This window comes from Orcinus orca, chromosome 4 (assembly GCF_937001465.1).
Source record: "Orcinus orca chromosome 4, mOrcOrc1.1, whole genome shotgun sequence".
In the NCBI taxonomy this organism is placed as follows: Eukaryota; Metazoa; Chordata; class Mammalia; order Artiodactyla; family Delphinidae; genus Orcinus; species Orcinus orca.
The window spans coordinates 142,508,335-142,520,868 of record NC_064562.1 but is presented as its reverse complement, the minus strand read 5'-3'; the positions used below and the strand labels follow the sequence as shown (position 1 = coordinate 142,520,868).

Genomic DNA, 12,534 nt, shown 5'->3' with positions numbered 1-12,534 from the left:
GAAACATCAGTGTCCCTAGAGTTGACAGGGAAAATAAAACACAGCGCATTAACAGCAATGACTCTGAACTACATAAACATATGTGGGAGAAAGGGAATAAAAAGTAATCATGTTGTATCTGTTTTTTTTTAATTCAGTGACTTTTATTTGAAAGAACGTTATTAAAATCACTCCAGCTCATTGCCATGAACTCTACTTCATAGTTCAACGGTACAATTCACTGTTATATTTTATTCAATGCCGAAAGGTTTTTCAGAGTGGTCTTTTCCTTTTAATTACAACTGCAACCTGACACAAATGGAGTTTTAGAGTCATGTGGAACTCCTTACACTTCTGTTATCATAACTCACTCAGGGATATATAGTTAAATGCCCCATTTCCCCAGTGGGTGATAACTCTTCCTTCACATATATATTCTGGTGAACCCATTTAAACCCAATACTCAACATGCAGAACTGCTGAACACAGTGGAAGTTTAAAAAGCATATCTGTTGCATCAAAACTCATTGTAACCTTTATAATGTTAATAAATTGCTTTGTTTGTAATCAAGGCTGACTTTCAAAATCCAGGAAGTTGCTTGACTGCTCAAGCTTGGTTAATTTCTGATGGTTGTTAACCCAATCAGTTGATAATAGGTACAGATATCTAGAGACTGATTCTTCTTCTTTTTCCTACAGCAGGAAGCACACACGTCTGCCAGGTTAGGTCAGGTAAAGAAAGCCTGGAGATTAAATGGGAAACCATTTAATGAAGTCTTTGTTTCCACTGAAAACCAACTCAAGAGCTCCTGTCAATGTTTTAATTCAAAATGAGAAGGGCCAGTGTACTTAAGCTATTACAGATGACTCACTTGAGTCTCCTATGTCCGTTCTGCAATGAATGTAAAAACTTCTCTGTGATGGGAAAGGCTGAACAACATCTGAAAGGTTTCATTCATTCCACAAGCATATACTGATTACTTACTAGGTGCTGACCATACAGAGACAATGACATGATCCCAAATATACACTGTTCATTTTGGTTCAGCATGCAATGGTTCATGTTATTTGAGGGTTAAACTCTAAGAGTCGGTGAACCTGCAGAACTAATCAAATGCAAAAAAAAAGTAGTAAGTTTAGCCAGGGTTTTGTAATAAAGGGACTAGAGTAGAAGAGTTGTTTCAGTAGATATGTCTTCCTCTAAATTCACTCATTCCTTGCACTGGGTAGACATTTTTCTTTGCTGAGTCTCATCCAACAGCTGCACACATTTACTCTGGCTTCTCTCTTTTAATCAAGGATTTTTATTTTATTTATTTATTTTTTCAGGGCCTTCATTCTCTGCATCACAACTGGGTGCCAGGGCCCAGCAGGACTCTGAATTCAGATAATGTTGGTTGAGGCAATGTAGACATCTTCATGGTTTGAACTAAAGCGTTCATTAAATTTTTGGCTGCTTGGATCAGGGAGGTGACACTGACCAAAGCTGCCATGATTAGCTCTCCCTCCTAGGTTGTAGATCTCAGCTTTAACTTGACTGTCGACTTTCATTTGGTGATAGTAGAACTTCATCTGTTCCAGTAATCCAACAAGTACTGTTTGCATGATGGATCTGGAAACTGGTTGGCAACCTGCCAAGAGAGGACATCCATCCTTGACACTGATTCTGATATCATTTTAGCTGCATAGATCACATCAGTTGCATGCTTTGGTAGTCCTTTGTCCCATGCGAAGTCTGTCATCTCCATTATGATCATACACAATTTCTTGGTCAGAACAATATCATTGCTTGTATCGTCCATATCTCAATCTCAACATACAGCTTACTCTTCAATTTCTTGAAATCAGCAACTTGCTCAGCACTTTTTTGCTTTTCTGCCTCAGGTGTTTGAGTCATCTTAGCTCAGTCAGTTTTCCCTTCGGTATGAATGCTGAATGCTGGTGTAACTGTAGACCTCGTGATCCCCTTCCAGGTCAGAAACATCCTCCAGTTCCTCTGGGGTTCAAATAACCATGACTGAACATTTTATATCATGAATTGCATCAAAGATATTCTTCGATAATTCCAAAAATTGATTATCATCAAACACATCCAAAGAGTTTTTACTTAAGACTTCCAAGGCAATACTCACTTGTGTTACAAACTCAAGAACTGCATGCAGTACTTGTAAGGAGGTTAGCATTTCTCATCATACTTTCAGTAAAAGACCCTGGCTCCTACCTGTCCATTTTCCCTATGACAATGTGAGCAACTCTTGCTGCCCATCCTCTGATAGCACTTGCAGAATGGTCTATATTATCAGCAACCTGGTCTCTCAAGGCTATGGTACATCTTCTAGGATATGACTCTGAGATTTAACTTTTATAACTCAGGAACACCCAGGTAAAAGAGGTGCACATGGCAAGGTCTGGGGAAAGGGTACAGAGCTTCCATGACCTCTCCAGGTGCACCATTCTCCCCAGTTCTCCATGTATTCGCCAGCCAGAAAGCTCTGTTATATCTGCTTTAATGCTATGAATTCCTAATCACCGGCAAGAAATACTGTATAGTTACCTTTCAGCAGCAGCAGAGACAGAGATATATATTTTGGATCCATGGGTGCAGAGATGGGATTTAAAACCTTAGGAAAGAATTAGATCACCAAGGGAAAAAGTATAGAGGAGAAAAGTCCATGGACAGAGTACTCGAGACCTAGAAAAGAAGACTGAAAACTAACAGGCATCAAGACAGAAGAAGAATTAAGAGAAAGGGAAGTAAATGTTTCAAGGAGGAGAGAGTGATCAACTAGAGCAAATGCTACTGATGGATAAAATAAGATGAAGGGTGAGAACTGGCCATTGCTTTTAGCAATACAGAGCTTGCTAATCAAGCAAGGGTTCTTTTCAAATAGAAGAAATATCAGCATATTTGTGTGCTAATGGTAGTCATCCAATAGAGAAAGAAATCTGAGGATATGATGAGCGAAGAGACAGTTGTAATTCAGTAGACAAGAAAGCCGATATCTAGTGCACAAGAGCAGTACTTGGTGTTAGCTCGGAGCACAGACGACTCATCTGTAGTATCAGAAGAAAGGTAGGGAATATGGGCACAGGTATGGCAGGTGTGTAGCTACCTTGGTGGAAGTTCTCTTCCATTTTCTCAGTGAATTACAAGGTAAAATCTGAGGTTAAAGATAATGGAAAAAGTATTGGAAGAACTGAGGAGAAAGAAGACATGAAATACTTATTGAGGACAGTTGGAATGGGAAGTGACTTGGGAAATACAGAATGATTACTGCAACTCTCTAAGGGCCTCTTGAGGTAAACTACTATTCATTTAAATTGAGACATATGTGTATATATCTGTTGCGCAGGGGAAAGTACAGAGAAAGTAAAGAACTGGATTTAACCAGGGCTGTGGTTTAGCCAGGAGAGTAAAACCAAGTAAAAGAGGGACAGGGGAGTTGATGATATACACAAAGGAGTAACTATCACGGTTGACCATTAGAGTAAAGCTGAGTTAAAAGGAAAGGATACAAGAAAGGTGAGAGACAGTGAAAAAAAGTTTAAAAATGGAACAATGGTTTTACTAAGATACTTGAATTGTGGGAGATGACATACTAGAGACAGTAAGCTAAAAAACGCAAAAGAGTGGGACAAAGAAATATTTGTTAATTTACTGAAAATCAGAGACAATAATAAAACACTGCTTATATTTCTCTCAGCTTGTTTCTCTCTACCCCCCACCAAAGTCCTACTTTCCCATAATATTTGTATCAGGAGTATTTTAAAATGAATAAAACAATCCTTTTTGGTGAGTCAATTGATATTTTAAGAGAATAAATTTCATTAAAGGACCTGAGAGGATCCAAATGCCCAAGCTAGAGCAGCACATGCTTAGAACTACACAAACAAACATATTAACCAAAACAACACTGAGATATCTTTTCTGACCTGTCACTGTGTGTATCTGAAGTCAGTAAGGCTTTTCTCTACAGATGAATTTGCATCTTTTAATCTTATATTTAAATGGAATTTGAAAGTTCCTTTTCTATTGAATTGTCACTTAATCTAACTAATCCAGTTATTTTATTTTATTTATTTATTTATTTATTTTTTGCGGTATGCAGGCCTCTCACTGTTGTGGCTTCTCCCATCACGGAGCACAGGCTCCGGACATGCAGGCTCAGCGGCCATGGCTCACGGGCCCAGCCGCTCTGCGGCATGTGGGATCTTCCCGGACCGGGGCACGAACCCGTGTCCCCTGTAACGGCAGGCGGACTCTCAACCACTGCACCACCAGGGAAGCCCTAATCCAGTTATTTTAAAGATATATCCCTTTGCTGTGCATTACAGCTTTGAAATTAATTAGTATCCAGATTCACTGAAATGCACCTCTGTGTAAAGTGAATATAAGAAGGATTAATGTACAGGCAGGGAAGATCACTTGTGGAAAATGTGGCACTTACAAGCTTATTGCATTCAGCTATGCCAAAATTTCAGTCTAGCTAGTTCTTGATTAAAGGGCTTTTAAGTTTTAAAACTGGCCTTTCACAGTCAGACAGGGACAATATATACAAATATATTTCCCTTTCTATGTTATTAAGAATATATATATATATCTAAGGTTGTAGGACTTGTGCATGAGAAGGAAGAAAATAATATAGATATAAACACTTAGATGGTCATAATAAGGCAATCTTTGAATTACGGGGCAATAGAGTCATCTTCCTTTTAAATTCAGCTACCTTCAGCTATTCAAATAAGGAAAAACTGGAAATCTATGTTGCCAGGTAGTCCCTGGTCTATGCCAACCCAGTACCAACTACCTGACAATGTTCGTCAGAGTCTGAGCCATACTATGCATCAGCAGGGCCACAGTGTGTAAATCAATCCTTTCACTCACAAGTTCAATAGTATTTCAGTCTCCTGCAAAAACCCAAGATCAGCCATCCCTGACAACTGGTGAGAGATACGTAGTTACTAATTACAAAGTACAATATTGCCTTTGCATTGAATAGGCTGCCTTCCCCAGTCCTCACTTAACCTCTGTCAAACAAAACTGTCTGGTCTAAGTAGTATAGAACAATAATTGGATAGGCATAAGGACAAAAGAGATGTGTTATCCAGCTACCTCATTTGGCAAGCCAGATGAACTTACACATGTGAGTCTTCTTTTACAGCTTTCTGAAGCCTCAATCTATAATAGTAAAGTCACCAGAAACGAAATGCATAGATGAGAAAATGGAAAGGTTTACTATTCCACGTGCTATAAAGTGTAAGACAGGTAAACGACACACTAAACACTCATATCATATTTTCAACAGCTATTTATTGACCAACCAGCATCAGTTAGAGGGTGCGGAGCCTTTAAAGTAAAGTAATAAGGGGGGCAAAAACAAAAATAAGTTATATGCAGGAAGAAAATGATGCTTGCTAAATAGAGGTATTGTGGATAATTTCCTAAAGGGAATGGAGAGGATTTAGACAAGCACCAATAGTATAAAGAAAGATGGGGAGAGGGGAAGGTGGGTGGAACGTTTGGATGCAGAAGTCTAGAGGCTGCTTGTGGGCAATGGTAATATTCACTATGACAGTACCATAAGGTTTACTAAGAAATTAGGCAGATTGGGCTATATGTATATGTATAGACCACTGGCTCCTCTAAGTGGCATCCAAAACCTCTGCGGGTCTCTAAGATTATTCCAGGGAATCTACAAGGACAAAACAATTTTCATAATAATATTAAGATGTCATTTGCCTTTTTCATTCTCTCATGAGTATATGATGGCATTTTCTAGGGGATACATACCATGTAATACCTCAACTGACTGAATGCAGAGCAGATATGAGAAACCAAATGTCTTCTATAAATCCTGACATTAAAGAAATTTGTAAAGAGACTGTGGGAAAATGAGACTCTTGTTTCATTGGAACTCTTGTTTCCAACTATTTTTTGTTGTTTTGGGAAACAGCATTATTTTTCATAAAAACATTATCATTGTTAAACTTGTTATATGTTTATTGTTTTCGTTTTTAAATGTATTCGAGCCACATTACAATTTCTGTTTTAATTTCTTAATACAGTTAATATGATTGCAACCTATATTAACACAATCATGTTTGGATATTCAACGATTTTTAACAATATAAAATGGTCTCTGGACCAAGTGTTTGTGGAATGTTGGTAGAGATGAAAGAATCTGGGTTTGCTCCCTAAGGACAGGGTGAAGAGGAAGTGGTCACTGGAATTAATTGAAAATGAGAAGACATGATCAGAGTTTAGAGCTTTGCCATATTTACCTGCTATATTTCACTGCAAAATCTGTTTTGCAGTACTTATAAATTTGCCAGTTTAGCTTTTGGAAACAATTTTCCTTCTATGTTAAAGAACAGGCAACATTTGCATTAGGCACGTCTTGCATCCCAATTCTTGGCCCTTCTTATTTCAGCTACTGCTGCCATCACCAGCCCTGCACAGGCTTCCACTATTTTGCCTGGGAGCCAGCAGACTCCTTGGCTCAGGCCTGAACCGTCTACATCACTCTTTCCTCCTGGGCTTCTCTGAGCTATAGTGTGGGGAGCCCACAGGCACCCACTTTGATCTCACAACGTGCCCACCCAGAAATTTACAGCACTACCATTGAACAATGAATGATGAGGACCAATAAATAAACGTTTCCACCTTTTTTGCACCTGAGTGGAAACTTCTAAAACATGTTTCATAAGGTTTCTCACGAGGTGCCAAGGGAACCTACTGGAACCTTAATAACCCATCTTTGTTTGGCTTTTCCTCCTTCCTGGCTTTTCCCCCTCTCTATTCCTCACTTCCACTTCCTGGGATGATGTTTGCAAATAAAAACAGCTCTTTGCTTCAGTGTCTGCTTTGGGGGAACCCCAAGCTAAGATAATATTCAACTAAATTTTCTGTCTAAAAATCCAAGTACTTTCATGTCACATGAATCCAAATCCAATCTGTTTCCTGTTAGTGAAAACGAAAAAGTGCCATGGAAAGTATCTATTTGTTATATTTGTAGAGCAAGATATACAAATGTAAAATTGATCTTTGATAAATAACACTCCCATGTATAGTTTTGCTTCCATGTTTTAAATAAAGACAAAGTAATATGTTGACAATATAGTGGTTCAGCTGTAAAATGGAACCATTGGTTAAGTTAAGGTCTACTGGGTACCAGAAAAATTATAACAAAATTAAGAGTACTCAATGAACCAGAAAAATAAAATATTTTAAGCTTTTAAGATCCTTCTCCATAACAAGACTGAAGAATAATGGCAAGAATCTAATTTATTTCCCAGTGCCTTAGAATGTTGCATACTCTTTTTCTTCTTAGCAGAAGCATTTCTCTTATGAATTCAGTTTCATGCCACCCCATTATTACCATGTAGGGACATCTCATAGGTCATCATTAACTTCCAGAATCTCCTCTGGCAGAAAGCCTTCTTCTCAGGATTTCCACTCAAGGTTTTGGCCCCATGTGAGTACGCTGAGCATACTTAGAAGAAATCAACTCTCCCAGTTGTATTAATAAGTCAGAGACTCTGACCTTCTCATATAACACATCCTGCTTAGTAATGATTAAATAACTATGCAGGGAAGTTTGATGCCCTCTTGGTAACCTACCTCGCTCATATTGTTGACCTTGTGGTCAAGGCTGACATAATTTTAAATATAATCACTGCTTCCTCAAGAATTATTATTCCATTTGCTTGTTCTACTTGTTCATTCCATACAAATCTGACTACCTATTGCTTGAAATATGCAATTTGGGGAAACATAATAGAAAATAAGCCTCAAATTTGTCCTTTCTAATTATCTGCAAATGTCAATGTTCCTCAAAATATTCTTCCTGTTTAAGTATAGATTTTGTAGATTCTCTGGTAAATTACAAACTATCATAAGAAATCCTCAAATAACATTTCCTCTTTGAAAGCTTACTTGACTGTATCTACGATACAAGCACAGGCAGGTTTTAATACTTCTGTTCTCCTCTTTAACATACCAAGTTGTATCACATTTTATTACCTGTACTGAGTAACACATTTGTCTGTCCCTTTAAGTACTTTGGTGGCAGACCTCATGCCATATACACTTCTGCATGGTCCATGTATATAGCCTGGTGCCTAACACACAGAAAATGTTAAATAAATAAACGAATGTATGAATGAATGTATGAAGAATACATCAATTGATAACTAATGAATATGTGAGTGAAAGAACAAATAAACGAATAATTGAAACAAGTAGGTTCAATAGAGTACAAGGGTCAGAATTCCAGAAGCACAATGGAAAAGTCCAGACCAAGTAAGGATTTTTTTTTTTTCTCTTCTTTCAATTCTCATTTCAGAGTATAAATTGTTTCCGATTTAGTGGAAATGGAAAAAGATTTTTCACGGAACTAATTTTTCTATATTAAAGTTCTTTCTGACTTTAATGAAATATCCTCCCTAAGCTCGTCTTTTGCCCTCCTCTCTCTCTCAGAAGTGAAGCAGTGAGTGCTCAACTCACAGGCTTCACAGCTCTATTTTTAATGCTTGCAGTAGAGTCGGAGACATACATTAAGAATTTTTTAAAGTCTTATTATCATTAAATCCAACAAACTGTTAGAGGGAAAGGATTGTTCTGATCAGAATTATACTAATTACTTGCATATAATCAGGGATCTGCCATTACGGCAGCTTTGTGTGCTCTTACAACTTTTCATTCTCTGCTGGATGCCGTATCTCTACCTTTGTGCTTGTATGCTTTAAACAATGGTGTCCTCTACTCTAAACGCTGAGATTCAGAGCTTTAGAAGCAGGTGTATGTGAGATAACAGGAGAATGAGAGCCTCCTGATTAAAATTGTTATGTAGAAGCAGTACGAGTTTTATTCGCTGATCCTTCTTTTGTTTTCTTCTTTGTTTCCTGGTAAGGTCAGTTACTTTGGGTGTTGCTGGCATGGCACGAGGTAAACCACATGACAGCTCTGGTAAATTTACTTTTCTTGTCATTGGAAATAAGAATTTGCTTTTGGCCTTTTGTCTAGAACTATTTCACTTTCTTAGAGCTTTAGAAATCATCAATCATATACATATCACTTGGATAGCCAGCTTGACAGTTTGGATGGGCCATTATTGTAGTTTAAATTTCATTTTTGGAAGATTTCATTTGACATTTCAGACTTATTATGCTACCTTGAAAGCTGGAGCTCCATAGGGCTCCGCCTTTGATCTCAGGTTATCATTAGCTAATGCCAATGCTCCACGGCATCCCCCTTGTGTGCACGTGAACTCAAAACACTTGTGAAATTCCATTTCATTATGGCTCTTTTTTCATTAGTAATTATATTGGACAGTTTGAGAGCAGTCTGTACGTATTACAGAAACTCTCCCAATATAATTTCATTAATTATTAAGATGAATAATAATTAGAAATTACAGTTGTGTTTGATTAAGGATAAATAATAAAGTTATGATTAAAGTGATACTTCGTTTTCATAAAAATTGAAAAGAGGAAAAGGAAATGCAGACTAGGGAGTCCCTGCTTTCATTTCTTTGCTCTTTTGCTGCCACTGAAAAGAATTTCTGTAGCTGCATTAAACCAAGACACAGTGTGACTGTAATTAACACTATTATAAAAAAAGCTCATTTATAGTTTTACTTTGCTTTCAGCAAAGCTTCTATAAAGAATGTATTAAAGAAGAATGAGGCAAATGGTCATTTTAACAAGGTATCCACAAATAGCTTTTCTGTGAAAAGAATTCTGCTTCAATGTTTTGAAAATATCAAGTGGCTCACAAAATACATACACTTAGTAATGGTGTAAGGCATTGCATATATTATAAAACGTATACTAATAATGTAAGTTATTATTAAGAAATAAGTATTCATATGCTTATGTATAAGCCAGAAAAAGTATTCTGATTTGTGGTTATATATTCTGACATTTAGAAATAATTTTTCCTTATCTTTTCACTCATGTATCTCTGAATTCCCTCTAAATAAATAAGAACAATTGGGTTTGAACTGACAGGGTGAGAGGATGCTTTCCTGGAAATACTGATTCAGTGACATATATAGCATTGTTGGTTTCTTGTGGTGGTATCCTCTAGGTACTAGAAATCTTTTTTTATTCTCTTCGAATACCTTGAAATCACAACACGCCTCTGGTATTTCTTCCGTCTATTATGTAAATAATTGTTATTTTATTCACCAGTCTATAATGATGCTTATGATTCCCTTCATAATGCCAACTGATTGCCATCAAACACTCACCAACCGCTCATTTCATGCTCAGTAGACTACACTGTCTCTTTCAAGTTACCTTACACCTCAGTCAAACCTTTTCTGTGCATCGTTGGACAGATTTGCACTATCAAATTTACATCTTATTTTATTTCTTGATGTGTTTTCATTTTGGGTCAGGGATGTTTTTCAGAGAACAAAATAAATGACAGAGAGCTGCAGTGGGAAAACAATGCATCGGAGAATACTCTCTGCTCAGTGTCTAGAAAAGTGCTATTTGGCCGAGAGCATTTGCAGCACAACTCTAATGCTCAATGGCCAAACGGATACCTTCTGCCTTCTGCACCACCTCTCCTGGGCTGAGAATGTGTGACAACGCTCAACACGTGCATGGGGCGTGTGTGTGTGTGTGTGTGTCTGTATACACACAAATATATGTTAACAGTGCGCCACTATATGTGTATGTTTATATGTCTAAAATAATGTTTTTATTCATCTATTGTATAGAAAAATAACAAATCAGAGATGTATGAATTGAAGTTAATCTTGTTATGTGTATAATACCCAACAAGTTTATAGAGTCCAAAGGCATTGAAATGGTAAGAAAATAGCATGTCTCTTTCTCGCCTTCTGTTTTCAAATACAATTATTGATGTGCTAATTAACTACTGGGGGACTATATTTGCCTTCTATTTTCTTTTGATCATGTGAACTGAGAAGGAGATTTACAGAAATATATTGATATGAAGAGAATCCCATTACAATAAAATAATATGTGTGACCACGAGATTGCTTTTAAAGGATTTTATTCCCATTGTTGTCAGAATCACCTTTGTACTCAGCTTTAAGGTGTAAAAGCAGATTTAGAAAACCCAATCAATAATGTGCATTATAGAAATTACCTATAGGTGTCATAACAATGATGTATGTTTCTGTTTCAATTAACTGCAGGAGAGATAAAAGTGGTTTGATTATATGCAAAATTTATTGGAATGAGAACTTCTCAACTAAGTATACAAAAGGATACTCTACTGAAAAGATTGGGTATGTTTTTTGTTTGATTGTATTAAACTCTGATGAAGACATGTCCTATTTTAGTCCAGAATTCCACTTTCAAATAGTTACTTTCACATGCATACCCTTTATCTTCTAAGCAATGCAGAATTACTGACTTCCCATGATGCTTTCTTTTCACCTCTCTTCGGCTAACTGAACAGTTCTTCCTTGTGGGAAATCCTTTCATCACCAATACAAAATCAGGCAGATGAGCTAGTCTTTGGTTATCAAAGAACCCCGTCTCCCTAGCCACATTGATGGTTAAGAGATGCAGACATGCTGAGGAATCAGAGCCCTGCCCTGGACTTTTTCTTGAACAGTTGGATAACAGACTCTCTTTTCACTAGGACAGTCAGTGTGAGGAAAATAGAAGCCTAGAGCTGGTACTGGCCTGATAACTTTGCCACAATATGCGGGGAGACTGCCTGAAAATGAAGCCAACTCTGAGGAAAGTGAAAGGAGTAGCCTCATAACGTTGTTTGAAGCCCAGAACCCAGTGGTGCCTAAGTAAGGTTTATTCCTTAGACAGCTCTCCTCCACAGCCAATTACGTGAGACAATAAATTCTCCTTTTGGTCTCTTAAGTTTGAGTGCATCTTTATCACTTGCAACTGCAAGATTTGTGACTAACACACATACACATACACACACTGAGCAACTGACACGCTGAACATACAAAATGGCACATCTTATTTTTGAAGTGTTGGAAGTGAGCTTTGAAAAAGAGGGAAATGTTCTTGAATCTTAGCCTGACACAATGAAGGGGTATCTTAGGGGAAAATCAGTAACATGATTCACTGTTAATCTAACATGGTGTTTCTTGGAAGAAAAATATAATACCCCTTTTCAGTCATATCCCAGGCCCTGACTGTGATGCTCAAGAGGGCTCCAAACCAGCCTCCAACACCAGATTTTCCTTGTCGACTGAAGTCCACCCTACAGCTGACTTCACCAGACATCCTTGCTTCTTATCACATGCTCAGCCTCATAACTAAATGGCAAATGAATGGCAAAGAATCACTGTGGGTAGCTTCTTCCCAATTCTGAAGCTGATATAAAACTAACTCACAAAATCAGATGTTTGTGATTCCCAGAGTTGTGAATGACGTCTTTGTAAGTCACCTTACTACTAACTTCCGAGTCCTCCTTTTTGACTGTATACTGGCAGTTAGGTATTGGATTCAGGCTGACTGTAGGAAATGACAGGAGGGAGAGAGGGGCTTCCTCTCAGCCTTACCTTTAAGTAAACTTGTGGTAAAGTATCCTGTAGAAAAATT

At 37.5% G+C, this 12,534-nt stretch overlaps 1 pseudogene; it reads right to left on the bottom strand.

Annotated features, from left to right (window-relative positions):
* Positions 1 to 1,160: 1,160 nt before the first annotated feature.
* On the bottom strand, positions 1,161 to 12,216 carry LOC101283300 (catenin alpha-3-like; annotated as a pseudogene).
* Between the last annotated feature and the right edge of the window lie 318 nt (positions 12,217 to 12,534).